The sequence below is a fragment of the Acomys minous genome (genome assembly GCF_964271855.1).
Source record: "Acomys minous genome assembly, chromosome: 15".
Classification (NCBI taxonomy): Eukaryota; Metazoa; Chordata; class Mammalia; order Rodentia; family Muridae; genus Acomys; species Acomys minous.
In genome coordinates, this window is record NC_140497.1 from 97874154 (window position 1) to 97896345 (window position 22192).

Below are 22192 nucleotides of genomic sequence, written 5' to 3' on the forward strand. Positions count from 1 at the left end.
GGGAGACTTGAGGTAGTTTTGGCTGTTCAACGCTCCACTTTGAGACCCTTCTAGAGAGAACCGCTGGAGGGAAGGCTTGGGGCTCCGGCTCCTGCTGAGGTTCCAGGTTCTGGTTACTCCAGGTTCCAGCAGAAGAAATCCTGCTGATTACACCAGGAGAATCATTCCTCGGAACTAATATCCTTACGGTATTGTTGCTGTGTCCTTTAATCCTCTTTTCCTGTTGTTTTGATTAGCCAGGTTATAAGTGATGTAGGTTCGGTTAATAAGTTGTAATAAAATATATTGGTTGAGAGAACTGAGCCTACAGAGCTGTGTGGCCTGCAACTTGAGAAAGAGTGTGAGGGACCAATTTCTGCAGGGCAGGGACACTAAAAACCAGGAGAGTGACAAGGAAGAGAAAAAATCTGGGTGGCCCTTGAAAAGGTTTAGGGGAACCATGTGACTGGAACTGAGGGATAGTGGCTGGGTCTTTATGAATATGCATTTCCTTCTGTGGATGGGCAGCATGTGGGGGCAGGTTGTTTACAGAAACCTAACAACTCTCCTCAGACGCAGTTTCCTGGCTGCCGGCCTGGGACAGTTACCAGTCTGCATCACAGCGGCAAGAACAGCAGCCTGATGGCCCTGGACCCTCCCAAGTCAGAGGGGTTGTGGCATGGGAAACAGAGGAAGAGCAGCAGCGTCGATTTCCTCAGCTGCCTTTTTTTTTTTTCCTGGTTTTTCAAGACAGGATTTCTCTGTGTTTCCTTGGCTGCCCTAGGCTCACTTTGTAGACCAGGCTGGCCTTGAACTCACAGTGATCCCCCTGCCTTTGCCTCCTGCTCTTAAGGATGCCACTATCACAATTCTCTTGAAGATATCTTACCACTGTCGAGTAGGGGGTTTATTGTGAGTTTTTTAAAAATTTCTTTTATGGTTGCCAAAATAATTTTCATAAAATCATCTCATGGAGCATTTGCAGTATGTGTATTTGCACACCGGGTTCACTGCTATAGCAGTTACAAATCTCGAATTCAAATTCACCCATGCTTTCTTAACTCCCCTGCTCCTCTATTTGCCTATTCAAGAGTGTGTCCTTTGTCCTGTGGAATAGGCATCCACAGAAAGCTTTGTATATGTTGGTCATGTGTGGAACCATTGCAGATTTGATTGAATCAGAAAATATACTTTATAAAGCACCATAGTTATGGTTGGACATCTTGGATGTGAGCACAGCATTCAGAACTGTGTCTTCAATGCTTAGTTATTAATGTTATACCTTGGGTCTGATGAAAACTGAAGATCTGACTGCTCCAGGGTATGGTTGAGGTTTATTCTATGCTGTGTTCATCCTGAGATTCCCGGGAGAAAAACCAGTTTCACCACTTGAGTGCCCTGGCCCGTGGGGTCTTCAAATGGAACCTGGGAGGGGGATGCAGGATCGAAAAAGAGACAGGACAGGGAGACACGAAGAAATGAGGGACAGTCTGGATTCTGATCAAACCCTCTTTATTGAAAAATTTCACAGGGTTTTTATAGGGTCTCAGAGAGGCAAGGGCAGGGTTGCTATGGAAACATAATGGCAGCTGTTCTGCTCTCTAGCTCGATAGTAAAAACTTCCAGCTAAGGGAGTAAACTTTGAGAGAATGTAGCTGTAGAGGTGATAAGCAAGTGGGTTCCTAGGAGCTAATGAGGATGCTCTGCTATATATCTCAGTAGTAAAAACTTCAAGGATAGGGAGGTAAGTTCTGAGGAATGCAGCTGCAGAGATAAGGCAAACAAGGGTTAGGGACCGAGTGGTGTGGCCTTGGGCTGACCCTCAGCTTGCTACAAGCTAAACAGAAGTGTAGAAAATGGAGCCTACAGGCAAGGTGGAATTGCCTGTGTTTTAGCCAAGAGCCACTAAGGGTGGCCCCCTACACTTGAGCAGGTACTAATATAAATAGTAAATATTGACCAAGAAATGGACCTTGGTCAAAAACTACAGGGGCTTATGAATACAAACCTATATGCCACCATACTTTCCCATGTGGCTTTGTTATTTTTGAAGAACTACAACTCCCAGCATTCCAGGTAGCTAATCTGGTTCTTGGGCAGGTGGTATTTGTAGGTCAATTTTGGGCTTTACAGTATGAGGGAGAAAACAGCCAGATGTATCTAGAAGGGTCCAGACTGAACCAGCTCATGAGAGGACCGAGAGGGGAGGAGATGGGGGACAGAAAGAGAAGGGAGGAGAGACTAGGGGTTACAGAGGAACCAGGCAGCAAGAAATTACCTCTCCAAAAATGTCTCCTTTAATATGTTAATTTCAGGTAGCCCTTTGTCCTTAGTCTCTTTGAGAGCCCAGCCTACTATGCATGCTATGAGAGCATGATACCAGGCCACACTGTTATTATAGATAGAAAACTCACTAAAGATTACAACAAAATTAAGATATACCTTTTGAGTGATTATGATTGCTGACTTAAATCAGAAAATTGTCTCCTTGGTTCAAGGAAATCACTGTGTCTGTGCACATGTGGCCAAACTCTTGTTTTTAAACTCATGGCTTGTTAACACTGAGGTTTTTTTTCCACTGTAGACTTCTTGCAGGAGTGGGAATGCCTGGACCCTGGCCTCCGGGATTTTTTTCAGAGACCTCCTGTTGTAGTGGTGCAGCAGTCTGGATTCTGTGGGTCAGAGTCCAGTTTTCTTGCAGTCTTCCTTCCTCAGGCTATCTGGGAAAATGGCTCTGCAGGTGTGTAAACTGTGTGTGAGTGAGTCTCACATCTCATAGACTAAGTGAAATCCTCAGTGAAGAAGAGACATTTTTATGATATGTTCTCTTTCCTTCATGGTCATCCTTTTGGCAGGTGCTAGCATCTTTCAGTTTTGTTCCATGAAAGTGCTTTGCACCTCTTTCTCATGGGCAGGTCTCCCACTGCTCAGCCAGATCTGCTCACCTGTGAGTGACAACTAAGAGCCCTACCTAGATAATGAGGACAGAGATTGCAGCAAATGATCCAGGTATGTTAGACAGATTGAGCATGGTGTGTGGTGGCTTTGAAGTGACAATAGGAACAGGACAGGAAATTGATTTTGCAAGATTCTGTTTCATTAATAATTCTGGAAATTTTCACTGAGAATAATGTTAGACGTGGTAAAATGGATTTCCCATTATAAGCAGTACATTAAGCATTCAGTAGCTTCCTGTATTTGATTAGTTTCGAGTCTCTGAAATAACTGTTGCACATTGAAAATAAAGTCTCTGACCCAGACTGAAAGCTGCACCTGGTCTTGGGTGTTAACTGAGCCATTTGTGTGTGTAGCAAATGTCATGGTGGATTCCTTTTTAGGGCCTGTGACCTTCCTTATCATTTGCTTTAGTCATGTTCCAAGTATAATCTGCGTATTTTCCCCCCTGTGTAATTACCCTCATATTAAACCAGAAAAGCTTCTATTACTAAAAATAGTCTTTCCAGTATGGCTTCAGTGGGCATATCTGACAGATTTGGATTGTAGCACACAGGATCCAAATTGGGATGTGACCACTGATGACTCTGCCCTCCTCTTCAGTCTCCATAGCTGTTTTTGACATTGTTAATGGTATTGCTATGTAGTTCAAGATGTCTGAAGACAGTGTGAGTGGTTTGATTGAGGTCTTCTTCTTCCTATTATTATTATTATTATTATTGTGTTTTTCAAACCAAAAGGATTTCTCTGTGTAGCCTTCTCTGTCCTGGACTCACTTTGTAGACCAGGCTGGCCTGGAACTCACAGAGATCTACCTGCCTCTGCTTCCCAAGTGCTGGGATTAAAGGCATGCGCCACCACTGTTGGGCTGAGTTGTTGTTGCTGTTTTTTCCTTTAAGGAGATCCATTTGCTTTCTTACTCTATTGTCCCCTTAAAATTTTCTCTGTCAGAGAACCATGTACTCACTGATGCACTGTGTTGAGTTAGTCCTGATTAGAGTGGAATTATTCCAGTTGTCCTTTTTTACACTGTTGGCTTTAGCTTTGTGTCTGTCTGTATTCTGGTTTTTTTTTTTTTGTTTTTTGTTTTTGGTTTTTCGAGACAGGGTCTCTCTGTGTAGCCTTGGCCATCCTGGACTCACTTTGTAGACCAGGCTGGCCTCGAACACACAGTGATCCGCCTACCTCTCCCTCCCGAGTGCTGGGATTAAAGGCGTGCGCCACCACGCCCGGCTCCTGTCTCTATTCTGATGTATGTTCCTTCTGTCCTCATATCTTGAGAGGTTTCTCTTTCTTTTTTCTTTTTTTTTGGTTTTTTGAGACAGGGTTTCTCTGTGTAGCCTTGGCTGTCCTAGACTCTCTTTGTAGACCAGACTTGCCTCAAATTCACATTGATCTGCCTGCTTCGGCCTCCAGAGTGCTGTGATTAAAGGCGTGCGCCACCACGCCCAGCTCTCTTGAGAGGTTTTATACTGAGAAAATGTCATATTTTACAATAGGGCTTTAATGTATCTATTGACATAGCCATTTTCCTACTTTCACTGAGTCTACATATTTGGTGTCTTACATAGATTCATTTGTAGGTGTTGAAACAGCCTTGCATTCTTGGTGTGAACTCAATTTTTCCATTTCTGTGTTACTTAGAGATGATCTCTGTGTCTGTGTAGATCCTGGCAACTGCTCTATGATTTTTTAATTTTTTGCATATATTTGTTTGGGCTCACCTGCTTTGTGCTTTGAGGTAAAAACCAGTTTTGCATGAGGACTTTCTATTGTTTCTTTTTTTTGGTTTTTTATGCAGTGTTCTCCTTTTGGCGTTAGTATACAGTTTGCCGATGGAAAGGAGAATTCCGTGTTAATCTGTGCAGTCCTCAGACACTGTTGGCGGAAACTCTTACTGCTTCAGTCAGCAGCTGCTTGCTGTGTGTCGTAGCTGTATCATGTAGGAGGCTGATTTAGTCACTTGTTTCTGGGAACTCATCATGTCTTCTTCAGTTGTGGTTTATGTATGTACGACTTTCCACAGCACTGCACAAAGTAGCACTGAAGTCCTTGTCAAATCTTGCAGTATCCTCATGTTAGCTCTACCTCTAATACATATAAATTAACTTTTACAGTTTGAATTAGGTGAACGATGCTTTGTTAGGACTTTAGTCTCTGCACTGAAACAGTTCTGTTATGTTGAACCATTGTACTGTCTTTGAGTCTCTCTCTAGTTCATTAATTTCTGCATAGGCTTACTGTTTTCTTTCTACATACTATTTCAGATTGTTTTCATGCTTGTAAAGCCCTCAGGCACATAACTCTGGGCAAATATCTTTCATAACCTGAGCCTCTCGCTGCCAAGCTTCTTGACTTCTCTTTGTCACCCCACTTCTGTGTGATTGTCTTTCCTGAGCTGTCACTCCTCGTATGCTCTAAGAAAGCGTCCTTAGTGCTCCATCATTTCTGACTCACTCGTCATTGATTTAAGAGTCCACAGTAGCTACTTAAGGAACCACTAAAGGGCAGGAGATGTGACTCAGCAGTTAAGGGCAGTGTTTGTTCTGCAGTTTCCAGGTTCAGTTTCCTGTGTCTGCCTGGGGACTTGACAGCTTTTCAGAACTCAAGTTTTATAAGATCTGCTACTCTCTTGATCTCTTTCAGCTGACTCCAGCTAGAATTTCAAATAAAATATTGAATAGATGTGGAGAGAATGGACAGCCTTGTCTTGTTCCTGATTTTAATGGAGTTGTTTTTACTTTCTTTCCATTTGATTTGATGTTGGCTATAGGCTTGCTGCAGATTCCCTTTATTATGTTTAGGTCTGTTTTGCAGGTGGGTCTGGTGTATTTTGATGCTAATTACTGCTTGCCTGCTTGTATCTTGCCTAAGAGCCTAACCTGTTTGACCAATAAAAGGCCATCACCCCTGGGCAGTGCAAATGGATGGGCGTGGCTAAGGTTCCCGGGCTTTGGTGAGACCGAGATAATCTTGCGAGAAGGGACCTTGGGAGAGGAGAGGAGGAAGAAGACTGCGCCATGGGTTGGGTGAAGGAGAAGCATATGGCCAGTGAGGATGCAGATTTGGTCCAGATGCTGAAAATTAGCAAGTAATTGGGATTATGGGTGGGAGGTAGCTTGATAGAAATTATTAGAAGATGGCATTAGAAGTAGTTTAGGGATTTAATATCTGCCCTGCCCAAGGTTAACTAAAGCTATTTTAAAATATAACAGGTGTCTGTGTCTTGACTCATTGCTAGTGGGTTAGAAAATACCACCATAATGATAATTATAGGCCTAATAATAACATTATTAGGCCATACTGATAAATTAAGCACAACAGGTATGTCCCTTGTATCCCTAATCTCTCCAAGACTGTTATCAAGAATTGGTGTTGGATTTTGTCAAAGGCTTGGTAGGTGGCAAATGAGATGATCCTTTGTGGTTTTCTTTTTTTCTGTCAGTTTATTTATATGGTGGGTTACATTTATTGATTTTTGTATGTTGAACTATCCCTGCATCTCTCAGATGAAGCCTACTTGAACATTGTGTGTGATCTTTTTGATCTGTTCTTTGATTGAGTTGGCAAATATTTTATTGAGTATTTTTTGATCTATGTCCATGATGGAAATTGGTCAGCAGTGCTCTTTCTTTTTTGAATATTTATGTGCTTTGGGTATCAAGGTAACTATGGCTTCTTAAAATGAATTGGGTAATAATCCTTCTGTTTCTGTTTTGTAGAATAGGTGTTAGTCTTCTCTGAATGTCTGGTTGATTTCTGCATTAAAACCATTCAGTCCTAGGTTTTTTTTTGGTTGGGAGTCCTGTAATGATTTTTTCTGTTTCACTAGGGGTTATAGGTCTACCTAAGTTGTTTACCTGGTCTTGATTTAACTTTGCTAAGAGTTGCCTATTAATTAAACTATCCATTTCTTTTATATTTTCCAATTTGTTGGAGTACACGTTTTTAAGGTGTGTCCTTAACTAGTCTCAGGATTTCCTCATTGTCTGCTTATATGTCCTTTTTGATTCCTATTTTTTAAATTTGCATATTCTTCTGTGTTTTAGTTTGGATAAGAGTTAGTTTATTTTGGTTTTTTGGCTATGAATCAACTCTGTTTCATTGATTCTTTGTTGTTGTTTTTTTGTTTTTTTTTGTATTTTTTTCTCATCCAACGTTGATTAGTTTAAGTTGTGGCATCAGCCTGGACTCCTGAACAAAAGCTACACCTTGATCCTGAGAGTTTCTTGCTGGGGCAGTGGGTGCTTGTGTCTGCCATGCCACAGGCTCACACTTCATAGAGCAACACGGGGGAAATCCACATGGATTTGGGCCTGGGGAATCCAGCCTCACGATGCCCTGAGGAATCAGATTCTTATATATCTGCCTCGGCTTGGCTCGCTTCTGTCCGTTCTTGGTGACAGTTGTCTCCTCATAGAACTCGTGAGCTAGATCCCCATCTTTACCATAGAACATGGAGCCGTGACGCGTGAATGTGAAGGGAGGCTCGGGCTCGACATTGCACCAAAGATTGCTCAGCGCCCATTGCCTTAGGGCCGCCGCCCCAGTAGCCGAGGCAAAGGGCCAGAGTGCCCGAGCTTTGGAGCTGCCTATGTTGGCTCTCACAGTGTGGCGGGTGCGACCATGCCCTGCCCCAGCCTCGACTCACAGGTGCCGCAGCTGCTGTTTTCTTCTCTTTGTTATCTATTTACTTGATTTTGAGTATTATGAGTTCCTTTAGCTTTTGTTAGTTTGGGAACTCTCTGTGGAGGAACATTTTTAGTTGTCTCTTGGTCCTAAAGGTTTGCCTCTCATTTCTTGGCAAGTCTGTATTTTCCAGTTTTAGTCATCAATGTTTGAGTTTTTGTTAATTCAGTGATTGATATGGCTAATACATTGATTTGGGGGTTTTTCAAACTTTCTCACATATTAATGTCTCTGTTCCCTATTTAGCTTCAGTTCTCAACATTTCAGACCCCACAGTCCTGTGAGGGAGCCTCATTTGAGGGCATGCTCGCATCAGAATGTCTGGTTATTGTGTCTGTGAGAGATTGTGTGACTGACGATTGATTTGAGAAGGCTCTTCCACTGAGGCAATATCCCTAAGCCTGGGCCACGGTGACCCTGCAAGAGAGCAAGCCAGGACACAATGTTTGTCCATGCTGTTTTCCTTGACTTTCTAGCCTGTTTCTATCCTGAGCTCCCAAAATTATGGACTGTGATCTGACAGAACCATTCCAAACTCCCACTTACTACCTTAGATGCTTTTTATTAGAGGATAGAGCAAGTTAAAACGAAAAATGGTACACAAAAAATGATTTTGATGTTAGACAGATCCTGGGACATTCTCTTTGGGAGGAATGTGAAAATATCAGAAATCGAGCTTAATCGGCTGTTCTTGTAGGACCTGGAAGGTCAGAGTGTTTTGAGTAGTGCAGACAGAGGAAGTTAAGGTCATAGGGATTCAGCAGAAAATAGACCCCAGGAAAAATTTCGCTAGAGGACATTTGTGTGATATTTCCCAAAATGTTTCTTATTCTGCTCATGTCCTGAGACAGAATTGAAAATCAGTGGGCTGATTCTTAGATGGAACATTGACTCTTTTGAATGGTTAGTACCTGTGACTCACTCAGGACTACAATAAAAAAAAAAAAGCAAAACATGGGCCAGAAGTAAATACAAAGTCTGCGGTTTGTAGAGAAAAACAGCACTAAGCAGTTTCAGATGGCAGTCAGATGCTGAAACAGGCAGGACTTTTCAAGGAGAAAAGAAAGAGGGCCCTTGATCTGGATTGGAAGTCTTACAAGGTGCCTTAAGGGCAGTACTTCCTCCTGCTAAGCCTTAAAGTAATGGAAAGAGTATGCAAAGTGATTCCTAGTCCCAGGAAGAAACTTCATATAAAACCTGCTGCTACTGTGGTCCACGATTGGCAGGGTCCATCCCAACATAGAAGCCAATCTGACAGGATCGCCTTATTGTGCTGGTTCTGGAAACAAGAAAGATGCAAGATTCAAAGATTCTTCCTCTGTGGTTTCTTTTTGTTGTTGTTGTTTTGTTTTGTTTTGTTTTGGTTTTGGTTTTTCGAGACAGGGTTTCTCTGTGTAGCCTTGACTGTCTTGGACTCACTTTGTAGACCAGGCTGGCCTTGAACTCACAGCGATCCGCCTGCCTCTGCCTCCCGAGTGCTGGGATTAAAGGCGTGCGCCACCACGCCCGGCTTTTTCCTCTGTGGTTTCTGTTCAGCAATGTCCCAGCTATTTATGTTTGGCAGCTTCATAGTCCTAGTGAGGAGACTGTGAGAGTTCACTGCATAGAAGCTGTGATGATGAAGCCTGAGTTGCATTTTGAGACCACAAACAAGATGTTGAGACACCTAAGCCACTGAGAAATCTGCATGGAGAGATGCAGATAGGGAGAGGAAGTAGCCAAACTGAGGGATGTATGAAAAGGTGCAGGAATAGGTCATCTAAGCCCTTTGATGTGAAGATCCATGTGTGTGAGACAGCGCTGCAGGATTTGGTGTTTGCCCTGAGGAGTTTCTTGCTTTGGTCTAATCTCCCCTCACTGGGTACACATTCCTGTTTACTGGAATGAGAAGGACTATTCTGTGCCATTGTGTGTTGGAAAGATTAAACTCATGTAATGATTTTATAAGATGTGTCAATCAAGAGATTGTCATAATTTGTCAGAACCACTCTGGACATTTGAACTGTGTACAGGCTGTTGCTTTGGGCATTTAGATAGTGACCAGGCTGTTGCCTTGTGCATTTAGACAGTGACCAGGCTGTTGCCTTGTGCATTTAGACAGTGACCAGGCTGTTGCCTTGTGCATTTAGACAGTGTACAGGCTGCTGCTTTGGGCATTTGGACAGTGAACAGGCTGTTGCTTGGGGCATTTGGACAGTGAACAGGCTGTTGCTTGGGGCATTTGAACAGTGAACAGGCTGTTGCTTGGGGCATTTGAACAGTGAACAGGCTGTTGCTTGGGGCATTTGAACAGTGAACAGGCTGTTGCTTGGGGCATTTGAACAGTGAACAGGCTGTTGCTTTGGGCATTTGAACAGTGAACAGGCTGTTGCTTGGGGCATTTGGACAGTGTACAGGCTGTTGCTTTGGGCATTTGGACAGTGTACAGGCTGTTGCTTTGGGCATTTGGACAGTGAACAGGCTGTTGCAGATTATTAGGATCATTACAGTTAGACTAAATGCATTTGCATCACATGATGACCATAAGCCTATAGTGACCAGGGTGAGAATGCAGTTGTTTGAGTAAAAAAGCTCCTAGATTAGAGGCTGTCTTTGAACACTTGTCTGGCCTTTGTGGCTTTCTTTGGGGAGTTTATGGATGCTTTTGTAGGAGGAGCCTTTCTAGATTCTGTTGGTGTATTGTGTATAGTTTACTCCTGTTCATTCAAATGCTGATTTCTCTACCCCACTATCTAGTTTGCATTGTGATGTTTATTTCAAGTATCTCTGGTGTCAAGTTTGTGTCAAGTTGTGTCACCATTTGTTCTCTTTATTGCCAGTAAAAGTCAACTAGCCAGTGCTGAGCAGTAACAGAGACTAGGTAGGACATCCTGGTCCAGGGAGGGGAGGAGAAAGATCAGGAAGGAAAGGAAGGATGCCTGTGCAGAGGACCAGGCAACACCAGGAGAAATGAACTGGACCTAGGAGACAGTAAAAAGCTATTATAATGTGGGAAATCCGAATGGCAGGAAGCTATACTAGCTTGGATACTTAGGAAAGAGTAATTATTGCTTAGTATTATGCTCTCTGCTAATTATACAGATCCTAGTCTCTCTGTGTGGTGTTTTGGTTAAGGAATAAGCACTGATTATATTAAAATTATAAATATTAATAACCATTCAACAAGATTCCTTATTGGGGATGAAATTTGGTTGACTATAGACTCAGTCCATTTCTTGTTCTTTTTGTACTATGCTGTGGTTGAAACTGATCAGTCAGCTTCCTTCTCATGCTGTCATGCCTGCAACAGTATAGACTCTATCGCTAAGTCACATAAGATACAGTAGAAGCAATTGCTACCAAATGCTAAGCTAATTTGCTGGTGTTTTTATATTTTTAAATTTGTTGTTTTTGTTTCTGTTTTTGAAAACAAAGTTTCTCTCTATAATCCTAGCTTTCCTGAAAGTATGTAGACCAGACAGGCATCAAAAAGAGATCCACCTGACTCTGGCTCCAGAGTGCTGGGATTAGATGTGGGCCAACATGTCTGGCTGTTTTTTATTGTTTTAAAAAGATGTATTATTTATTATTATGTATACAGTGCTCTTCCTTCATGTACATCTGCAGGCCAGAAGAGAGCATCAGATCACATTATAGATGGTTGTGAGCCACCATGTGGTTGCTGGAAAATGAACTCAGGACCTCTGGAGGAACGGTAAGTGCTCTTAACCTCTGAATATCTCTCTAGCGCCCTTTTTTTTTTTTAAATAAAGTTAGTGGAAGTTCTTGGAATGTAGATTTTTGTACAAGGAAGCATATGCTGTTGTGCTGATCTTCATCCACATCTTGAATTTTGAAATTTGGCAGAATGTATTCTGTTTTTTAGGATGACATGTCTTCATGATATTAATATGACCTGAGCCTTCTGAGTCATTGCATTGCAGGTGACATTCTTCCTACATGTGTTTGTTCTGAATTTTTGAATGAATATGAGTATTTTTCCTGCATGCATGAACATGTATATCATGTGTGCCTCCTCTTCACTGCTGTCAGAACTCCTGAACTTGGAATAATGAATATTTGTGAGCCCATGTAAATAACAACAATTGACCTCAATTATTTTTTTTCACTTTTCTTTTTCTTATTTTATTTTTTATTTTTATTTTTGGTTTTTCAAGACAGTATTTCTTTGTGTAGCCTTGGCTGTCATGGACTCACTTTGGAGACTGGGCTGGCCTCGAACTCATAGTGATCTGCCTGCCTCTGGCTCCCAAGTGCTGGTATTAAAGGCGTATACCACCAATGCCCAGCTTACCTCAATTATCTTCAATACCAGCAAGAGCTTTTAACTGGTGAGCCATCTCTCCTGCCCTATTTTGTTTATTTATATTGCTATTTATATTTATTACATTTATATTGCTATTAATTCCTTCTGTTCATTTATAAATGTTTAAACATGCATTCCCTTTTAGTAAAGTCTTACTATTTGTTACAGTGTAAACTGAGGGTACCTCAGGGTTATGGAAAATGAATATCGAACAGAGTGAATGTATAATTCTTTGTAGGAACTTCAGGAAAGACCTCTGAGTTCTTTTGGTCTTTTTTGTTTGATTTTTTTCCAAGGGAGTCAGGATCTTAATATGTACTTCTTGTTGTCCTGGAAGTCATGGCATAGAACAGGCTGGTACCTGCCTCTGCCTCCTGAGTGCAGGGATTAAAGGCATGAGAAAGTATACCCAGCTTGCCCATCATTTCTGTAGTTAGTAATTTTTCCTACAATTTCTCTGATGTGTGATCTGTGTGCTTCTCTCTCTATGTCTGTTAATTGGCATTTCCCTTGCAAGGCTATTTCCTGTTCAAAGGGCACAGAAATGACAAATGCCAAGAGCTATGCAGGATTGGCAAAAGCAAGCCTGTGAGCCTCTGGACGCAGCCCACTCATTTTTCACAGCTGTATCCCTGGTTTAGGAAAAGCCTAAGTGAATTTGCCTCAAAACTGCTTCCTGTTGCTATACTGTCTTTCCATGCTTCTCTCTTGTGTCAGGCATAATGCATTATGCGGATTTCCTGCATAATCTTATGAAGGTGATTATATAGTTCCTGATAGTGATTTCTGAATAGATTCAAGTAACTTCTAGCTCTCCTACAAATTGGCAAAAAAATGCTAGGAGTTCTGTGAACCACATGAGTTACACCAGAAAGAAAAACAAGACTGAAACATTAATGATCAAGGGAATGCATTCATGCTAGGTTTAGTCCAGGTTGCGTTCTAGGTGTTACCACAATAAGAAAGACCATATGAATATAAAAACAAAGAACGAATGGTTTTCTATATAAGACCAGACAGACACCTGTTTCTAGATAACAACCTTGACACCAAAAACTCTTGTTTGGAACACATAATGTACATATGAAATAAGAAAAAGATAAATCTTCTGCTTGGAACTCAGTGAGCTTATAGATAAAACTATTTAAACTTTAATGAGCAAAAAATGTCTAGTTAGATATAGTTTTAATGAAATAACTTAAAATCAATAGTCCTATTGTGTGTATGTAATGATTGTGTATGGGGGATAAAAATCTAGGACAAGAATAAAAGAGAGAGGGGCTTGCTAGAGCCTGTTCTACCCATTTACTACGTGTCTGTGTACATATGTTCACATGTGAATAGATATGTGTACGCATGTTTAAATGTCTACACGTGTGTGTGTGTGTGTGTGTGTGTGTGTGTGTGCGTGTGTAAAGTTGGGAGCTCCCTTGTGTGTATGAACCTGTCTGCATGTCTCATTGTTACATGAGCTGATACAGTGGAAGAGCCACAGCCTGGGTCGGGCTCCCCTGAGGATGGCCTGGATTTGCTGCATTCTTTGCAAAAGAGACTGCTAAAATCAACGCCATCACCACAGGAAAGCTTGTGGAAGTCTGCTGGTCAAAGCCCATGTTTATTTTACTTGTATGAATGTACGTGTAAAGTTTTTCCCCCTCTTTTCCCCCCTCTCCTTGTCTAGCTAGCTATAAGAAAACCAGTCCAGAATTATTCCTTGGCCTTTTTCAGGTTTCTAGCTTCCAGCAAGCCACTGTTGACTGCCTAAGTCAGCCACTACTTTAAAAGCAAACTAAGGTTTTTTTTTTTACAACCTCCTGTTGTTTACATCAGGAAACTGTCACAGCCACCTGCTGTTAAACAATAGATTCCTTAGCTAAGGAGCGGCTTTGGCAGCAGAAGAGCCAGAAAAACCAAATAGCTCAATTGATAAAGCATCAGATGGTTCTTTGGAATTTGCCAACACTGTGTCCTGTCCAAATACTAACGTGTGTGTCAAGGCTGGCCCTTGATGGAGATGAACCTCATTATTCAGTTTCCTTCTAAAATGACTTGGTGGTTACATTAGAACTTTTGTGTCTGGAAATGAGTGGAGGAAGCACCAGAGTTACATGACTATGTTGTCAATGATGCAGACATGTACAGTGATGTCAGTGCCCTGCTTTCTGTGTACACAAGTACAGCATACTTTAGGATGCAGTGGCCTATGATGATGTGCATGTGAACTTCACTCGGGAAGAGTGGGCTTTGCTTGATCCTTCCCAGAAGAGTCTTTACAAGGATGTGATGCTGGAGCCCTACAGGAACCAAGCTGCTATAGGTAGGACTGAATTATCTTTTGCTTTTTAAAGTCAGGGGAGAAATGTTTCTCTGCTACTGATGTTCTTCTGTAATTTCAAGTGAAAATGAGGAAGAATGAGGTGAATAAATCAGGCATGGTTCTCAGAAACTCTCAATATAATAACTTCAATTTTCATAATTTCCAATAATATATAATATATTTTCTGGTACTTTACTTTAGGCTACAATTTCCAAGACCATAATATTGAAGAACGTTGTCAAGGTCTAGAAGACATGGAGGATCATTTTCATGTGCAAGCTGATACATGTCTTGCAGAAGAAATTGTAATGTGCCCTGCAAGTTTTAAAGACAAGCAACAGTGTTAAAAAACGAAAAAACCGACCCCCTCTGCACCCTGTCTCTGTGGGTCAGGGGGACCCAGGGGAGGGTGGCAGGTTGCAGCGACTGCCCCCCATGAACCAGCAGTGGGAGTGGTTTGAACCCCAGAAATGGTAGGGGCCCCCCGGATCTTTCCCTAGACGGCTAGACAGTTAGAGCTGGGAAGGGGCCAGTTAAGGGTCGTTGGGCTTTGGGGAGAGGTGGGCGTGGGGAGCTGAGATTCGTATCTGGGACTGAGTAGGGCCTGGGCAGAAGCTGAGCACCAGGAGCCCCGTTGGCCTGGAGTCGCTGAGTGATTGAGCGCCCCTCCCCCTGGAAGGGCCTTGCAGCAGCCGTGGGAGGGCCTCGCTCCTGCTGCTGTCCCGCCCTCTGCAGGAGGGAGGGGCCAAGCGCCCTCAGGAGGCGTGGACAGCCGCGTTCTGAGCGTTTCTCACCCTTTGTCACCAATGGCTGCTGACCTGCCATGAGCTGCCGGGAAGGGAGAGTTGGCTCCCGGGACACGTGTGAGCCTTCGATGGTGTTGACATCCCCAATGTTGTTGTGTAGCTAGGGCCTGGGGACTGGAGCGCTCCAACGCTGAACCTGCTGCCACCACTGCCAGGCCTGTGTGTGAACTGAGTGTGAGGACTGCCATTTCTGAGGAGACTTGAAGAAGCTGTGGGCGTCAGGGGGGCGGGCGTATGAAGCAGTCCTGCCTGCTTTGACAGTACACTGCGCCCGTGCTCCCACACACAGCTGTGTGCGTGTGTGAAATGAGTGCAGGGACGGCCATTTCTGAGGAGACCTGAAGAAACTGGGGGCGTCGGCAGGGCGGGTGCATGAAGCAGTCCTGCCTGCTTTGGCAGTGCGCTGCGCCTGTGCTCCCACACACAGCTGTGTGCCTTCTGTGTGGGGAAGCTGGGAAGGAGGAAGGTGCATGGAGAGGAAGAGAAGTTTGGTTTGAGCCTCATGGAGTGTACAGTCTGCAATGAGATCGTCCACCCTGGCTGCCTGAAGATGGGAAAGGGTCAGGGTGCTATCAAATCAGAGATCATCAACTGCTGGGAGTGCCCCCAAGGTAACCAGGAAGGATGGACAAGGATGCAGGTGAGGGTCCAGGGCACCACAGGGTTGACAGTGGTGAGGGGTGGATGGAAGCTGACAGAGGAGCCACCACCTCCACCTCTGCCCAGAAGAAAGGGACCCTTACCTGCTGGCCCTCCCCCGATGATGTGTCTGGGCCCTCAGACAGAAGGAGTGGGAGGCAGGGAATGAGACCCTCACCCCAAGAAAAAGGTGAAAGGAGGCCAAGAGAGGCACTTGGTGGGTGGAGACGCCTGCCTCCTCCTGGGAGCAGACCCAGGCAGCCCTGGCCTTCTGCCCCCAGGGTTCTGAATCCCAGCCAGGTATTCTCATCCTGTCACCCTGGGCTCCCTCCTGAGAACTGTGAGAAACTCAAGCCACCTATGGCTTCTGCTGAGGGCCCGGCAGTGCCATCCCCATCACCACAGAGGGAGAAACTTGAGCATTTCAAGTGAGCTGCTGGAGTTGGTGCCTGATACCTCTTCTTCCTCCTAGGACTCAGACACAGACTCAGACTCCTACGGCACATCGCTTAGTGAGGACAAAGCTCCTGGGGAGGCCTGGATTGGCCTTTGGCCAGCCTGGGGCAGCTCTGGCAATAAGGAAAACCATGGGTTGGCGGTGGGCTAAATGCCCTGGCAGTGGGGGACCACTGTTCTATTGGCCCCTGGGCCCTGCCCCACCACCATAGCCTCCACAGTTATGTGCCCCCCCCCAAGCCCTGAGCCTGACACTCTGCCTTTGCTGCTGCCTCGGGCTGCATGGCTCCATGTCTTCCAGCACCTTGGACCCTGAGAGCGATGTGTCTGCATGCGAGTCTGCCGGACTTGGAGCCGCTGGTGCTACAACAAGCGTCTGTGGCCTCAGATGGACCTAAGTTGGAGGAAGCCACTGACCCCACCCATGCTTAATGGAGTGGTTTGCCGCCAGCCACGTGCTCTGGACCTCAGCTGGATAGGTGTCTCCACAAAAAGCAGCTCATGGGCTTCTGAACGGACTGCAAGGCTTACAGGAATTGGTGCTTTCTGGGTGGTCCTAGCTCTCCCGTCCCTTCCCTGGGCTCCACCCCACTGCCCACACTGAGGCTCTTGGACCTCCACTGGATTAAGGATGTTAAAGACTCCCAGCTTTGTGAGCTGCCGCTGCCTCCACCACACACCAAACTGGACAAACCCAGGGCCAAGGCGGACTGCAGGTGGCATAACTTCTCCCTGCAGGCCTGGAGCTCACAGATGCCTCCCTGAGGCTCCTATTGTGCCATGCTCCCCAGCTCAGTGCCCTCGACTTGAGTCACTGCGCCCATGTTGGAGACCCCAGTGTCCACCTCATTATAGCACCCACGTCCTCTCTCCAGGAGATGCTGGTGCACCTCAATCTCACTGGATGTCACCGCCTCACGGACCACTGCCTTCCATTGTTTTGTTGCTGCCCACGTCTTAGCTGCCAGGACCTGTGCTCCTGCCACCAGCTCTCACCTGAAGCTTGTTCTGTTTGGCAGCTGCTGGGCCCCCTGGCCCCTTCTGTTGCCCAGAGTAGAAACTACTGCTCAAGGACGACTAGTAGGGTGTCTATACCCCATTCCCCAGGACTCAGCAAGAGCTCCTGGACCTCTTGCCCTCATTTCACCCCTTAATGGTAGGCCAGGTTATTTTCTTCATGACTTGACACTCCTCAGTTTAATATCTTGGGATTTCTGCCCAGGGTCTTGAGCCAGCCTTCCCCTTTCCCACCTGCACTGTTATCTTTGGGGATCTTTGCTTCCCATCTCTGCCTTCCACCTGCTTCGTTGTCCATCCCCTTGGGGGCGTGGGTCAAGAGGTACAGGGGAGGTGCTGAGCCAAAGGGATGGTGGGGTGGTGAAGGTGCGAGTCTTTAGTAGAGAAGAGTGAGGGGGCAGGATACTGGGAGCCATGGGGCTGTGGGAGGTGATGGATGGGTGCGGGGAGGGCAGAGAGCAGACCAACAAGGGTTCAGGGAACAAAGACCAGTTGGGTGGGATGGGGGCCCAAAAAGGGGAAACCAGAGGAGCAGTTGGGGATCCAGTAGTTAGATAGGGGGCTCTATAAACCAGGAAATGCCAGGACTGGGGCCCGGGAGAGGAGCAGATGTGGGGCTCGTTCCCTCTCTGTGGGGTTACCCCTCTCCCTCCCCTCTGTCCAGATTTCAGTTCTTTCCCTGACTCTGGCAGCTATTACAAGGAGTGGGGGCTGCGAGTCAACCTGCTGTTCAGCTCGTGCCCCAGGGGAGTGGTGAGGGGTAGCCCAGACCCCTGCCTGGCTCTCTACACAATACTTGAACATTCATCTGTACTGAACCAGGGGAATCTCTGATCTGGGGGACTGTGATGTGAGGGGACCAGCTTGACCTAACCTGGGCTAATGGGCACCCGTTTGGACTGTCCCACCCCCCAGCTCTCTTGCATTACTGTCTTGAACAGCTCCACCACTCTGACCTGGTGGGGGATGTCAGCTTAAAGATGGGCAAGATGGGACTCCTCCAGCTTGGCCCATCCCATTCTTTCATTGTCATGGACACTTGTGTCCCATTTGCCCAGGGAACTGCCACTCCTGGTTGCCATGGAAATAGCAGCCAATGGACCTTTCCGGAAATCAGTGCTAAGACTGGAAACAGACCCTCTTAGTTGCTGTGGGAACTTAGTTAACAGACTCTTGGCACCTCTCCTCTCTCTACCCTTTTCCTTCCAGTGTGGGGGTGGAGTCTCGAGAGCCTGAGGGAGGAGTTGGGTCCAGGTTCCACTCAATTTAGGGCAGGGGGAACTGGATTGTACCACGTGGGGGTGGGGGAGGGGAATCCATCCACATACCTCAGGTTACAGGAAGGTGCGTGGGTTGGGGGGGGGGTGCTGGGCAGACCAAAGGCAGATGGGAGGGGTGGGCCTGGGGTTGGAGAAAGGCTTGACCTTGGGGGCACTTGAGGGAGGGAAGAAAGCACCCCACCAAGGGGCAAGTGTGGGACCCAGTGGATCTGGACCCCTAAACCCCCAAGTCTGTACAATACAGTTTGCTATAGAACTCAGAATATTCAAACAAACAACAAAAAGCAAAAAAAAAAAAAAAAAAAAAAAAAAACACCAAAAAACCCCAAAACCAAAAAACAAACGAACAAAAACACATGAAAAAAACCCAAAACTCCACTGCTTTAAATTCAGTGATGATTATTACATTCTTACAAAACCATGCACCTCAATGTCAGGAATCTGATTTGTGTTCTTTTTTTTTCTTTTCTCCTCAATTTATTTAATTATTATGTATACAGTGTTTTTGCCTGCATGTACACCTGCACACCAGAAGAGGGCACCAGATCTCATCATAGATGTTTGTGAACCACCATGTGGTTGCTAGGAATTGAACTCAGGACCTCTGGAAGAGCAGCCAGTGCTCTTAACCTCTGAGCCATCTCTCCAGCCCTGATTTGTGTTCTTAAGGCATTCATCTAAGAACTGAAACAATGAAACAGAGACTTAACAGATGTCACTATTTGGATCGTAGTCCGATTAGAGCTGTGCTGTAGAACTGCCAGTCGGTTTAGTTTCATACCACTTAGATATTGCAAAAGGAATACACATTGAATATATGATAGGTATGTGTCCAAAACCTATAAGCAAAAAGTCCACAGCACTGCTAGTGTTAGACATAGACTTGTAGTAATGTTGCTAAGATCAGTGAGAGGGCAGTTTATGACAATCGTGAATGTTGTGGAGAAACCCTGATCTCATACCATGTCTGTGAGGAATAAGAATCAAACTGAATACAATGTGGAAACCTGTCATTTTTTTCTTACTGGGTATATCTTATGTCAGAATGGATACTAGCCATGTGAGCATAGGGATATTGAAAGAAGCAACATACCTCTCTCCAGAACAATGAGGAGATATGTAGGAGTTCCCACTTTGATTAGACTTTATGAATGTGATACAAGTTTACAAATAATTGGTTTTCCAACATCATTGTGAACCTCCACAAACTCACACTGCAGAAAATCTCTATGAGTACTAAGAATGAAATTTTTTTATGTTTGTTCTGGTTCACTTTTCAAATGTGGTATGACTTACACTATAGAAAAATTTGTGAATGCAGTCAGTGTGGTAAAGCTGAGTTTATCCATTTCTCTTCAAATATATGAAAAACATCATATAGAAAAACGATGCTATAAATGTGAGCCATGTAATAAATGCTCTCACTACCATAGGTATCTTCAGAGACTCAACATGTAGAGAAGGGGAACACCACGACTGTATACAAAGTGATAAAACCTTAAGATCTGGTTCCTCTTTACCATTAGACCCAATTGTAAAATTAATTCACAGAGGAAACTTAATTCAGTGTAATGAATGTGGGAAAGCTTTCACATGCTCTAACTATCTTTGCAGGCATGAAAGAAGTCACACGGGAGAGGAACAGTCTGAATATACTCAATGTGGTAAAGCCTTCAGACATCAGAGCCATCCTCAAAGGTATGAAATAAATCACTGTGGAGAGATATTCTAAAGGTATTTACTATGGTGAAACCTTTGCACATCACAGTAGTTTCCAATATCATAAAAGAACACATGCTGGAGAGAAACCCTATGAATTTAACGAATATAGTAAAGCCTTCACATGTCTCAGTCATCTTCGAAGGCATTAAAAAGTTCATACTGGAGAGAAACCTAGTGAGTGTATTTAATACGGTAAAGCCTTTGCACATTTCTGTAGTCTTCATCATCGTGAAAGAATTCATACTGGAGAGAAACCTTATGAATATATTTAATAAGGTGAAGCCTTTGTACATTTTTGCTGAAGTCGAGCTTCAACACTACAGTGTAAACTGAGGCAGGACTTAGAGTTTGTGACTGATTGATCACTCATCAGACTTTTCTGATGTAATCTAGCTTGATTTACTATAATCATTTCTCCCTTTGGCCAGCAGCTGGGGGCCAGTATTGCTTGTGACTAGCAAAGAAGAAGAATAAAAAGTAGGGAACACACACACACACACACACACACACACACACACACACACACACACACACACACTTGGTGGATGAAGCAAGGCAAACTCCAACAACTTTTTTTTCTTATAGCTTACATATCCCAACAAACACCTTCTAAGCAGTATAAAATTATAATTTGATTACATTCTATTTTTCTTTTAGTGAATGGTCATGGAAAAACAATATATACCCCAATATTTTTACATGAAAAACTTTTTACATGTTACAGACAAGGAAAACAAATTATTCCCAAGAACCCACATACATTCCCAACTAAGCAATGTGTTAGAGATCAACAACGTATAAGCAAGCAAGGTAATTTTTTAGCTAGTTGCTTCTTTTTACTGACAGACTGCATTTTGTTATTACAAGGAAAGGTTCAATTATCTAAAAAAGTAGTCTTTCATGACTTATTTATTTTTATTTCAATGTGCATTGTCCCCAGTGCCTCCCTGAGGCATACTCATTATGGTTTTGCCAACCAGTCGGCCATATTCCATGAGTCCTAAAGCTGTTTTGCTGTCCCATGCATGGCACTTACAACATTTCTATAGTTTTCATCATTATGAAAAATCTGATACTGGAGAACAATTCTATGAATGTAAGCAATGCGTTAAAGCCTTTATGTTATGGGGTTCACTGAGATGAAACACAACTCAAACACTGGGTCAATGCAAAAGATAAGAACTTATTGTAATCAAGCTGCTACTGATAAGTCTGGGTCACAAAATATAGCTGAAAGCTAAGCTGTGACACCTTAGCTCTGCCTCCAGGCCAGAGCCAGAGTGGTATGGAACCTTTAAGATGGAAAGCCACAAACATCTGTGCCAAGTCACAGCTCCATTTTCCCACCAATCAGGATTTAGGGATAGGGGCTTTCCTTATGTAGTTGATCTGTGTAAACTGATAAAGAATGTAGGTTTTACAGTGTAACCAATCATAGCCATTTGTTCTTTTGTGGTTAGGAATAGGCCTGATGTTTTGCAAAATAAAACATCAATAACAGAAGCCCTGGCTAGGAACAGTCACTATATTTTGTGGAACAGAAGATGAATAATGAAAGCTGTTCAGCTATAGAGAAGTCCCCAGCTCCTCTAGGGCCTCATAACTTGAATTTAGTTTTGCCCTGCGGTTAAATGGAGGCTGATAACAAAAAGGCAGTACTTAGGACAAGTTCCTTTTGCTTATTCTTAACATTTTCATATCACAGTCATCTCAGAATGTATAACAGAGCACATTGAAAAGAAACCTTCAAATGTAACCAATGTAATAAATAAACCCTTTTTACAACACAGTTACCTGCAAATACCTAAAAGAACACATACTGCATGGAAAACGTATGAAATGCGTTAAAGACGTGTGTAGCAGCAGTTATAGTCATCATGAGAAAAAAATCATATTGCAGAGAGACCCATAAATGTAGTCAGTGTGGTAAGGTTTTGCACTTTCTGTTTTCTTACAAAAGAGAGTAAAACCTTTAGTGTGTAATCGACCTGTGAAAGCCCCTGCATGTCACAGTAGTCTGTGAGGA

At 44.0% G+C, this 22192-nt stretch overlaps 2 long non-coding RNA genes and 2 pseudogenes across 4 annotated transcripts; 2 read left to right on the plus strand and 2 right to left on the minus strand.

Annotated features, from left to right (window-relative positions):
- Nucleotides 1-171: 171 nt before the first annotated feature.
- LOC311584698 lies at nucleotides 172-14609 on the plus strand. Its single transcript, XR_014774970.1, has 4 exons — nucleotides 172-188; nucleotides 11230-11317; nucleotides 14110-14246; nucleotides 14448-14609. It is a non-coding gene; the product is annotated as an uncharacterized lncRNA (long non-coding RNA).
- LOC311585039 (tumor suppressor candidate 2-like) lies at nucleotides 7116-7928 on the minus strand (annotated as a pseudogene). Its single transcript has 2 exons — nucleotides 7898-7928; nucleotides 7116-7565 (listed from the first exon to the last, which is right to left on the minus strand). The product of its transcript is annotated as a tumor suppressor candidate 2-like (transcript).
- Nucleotides 14437-18238, minus strand: LOC311584699. The gene is made up of 3 exons (XR_014774971.1): nucleotides 18121-18238; nucleotides 15065-15261; nucleotides 14437-14561 (listed from the first exon to the last, which is right to left on the minus strand). It is a non-coding gene; the product is annotated as an uncharacterized lncRNA (long non-coding RNA).
- On the plus strand, nucleotides 15255-18110 carry LOC311584697 (F-box/LRR-repeat protein 19-like; annotated as a pseudogene). The gene has a single exon. The product of its transcript is annotated as an F-box/LRR-repeat protein 19-like (transcript).
- Nucleotides 18239-22192: the final 3954 nt, after the last annotated feature.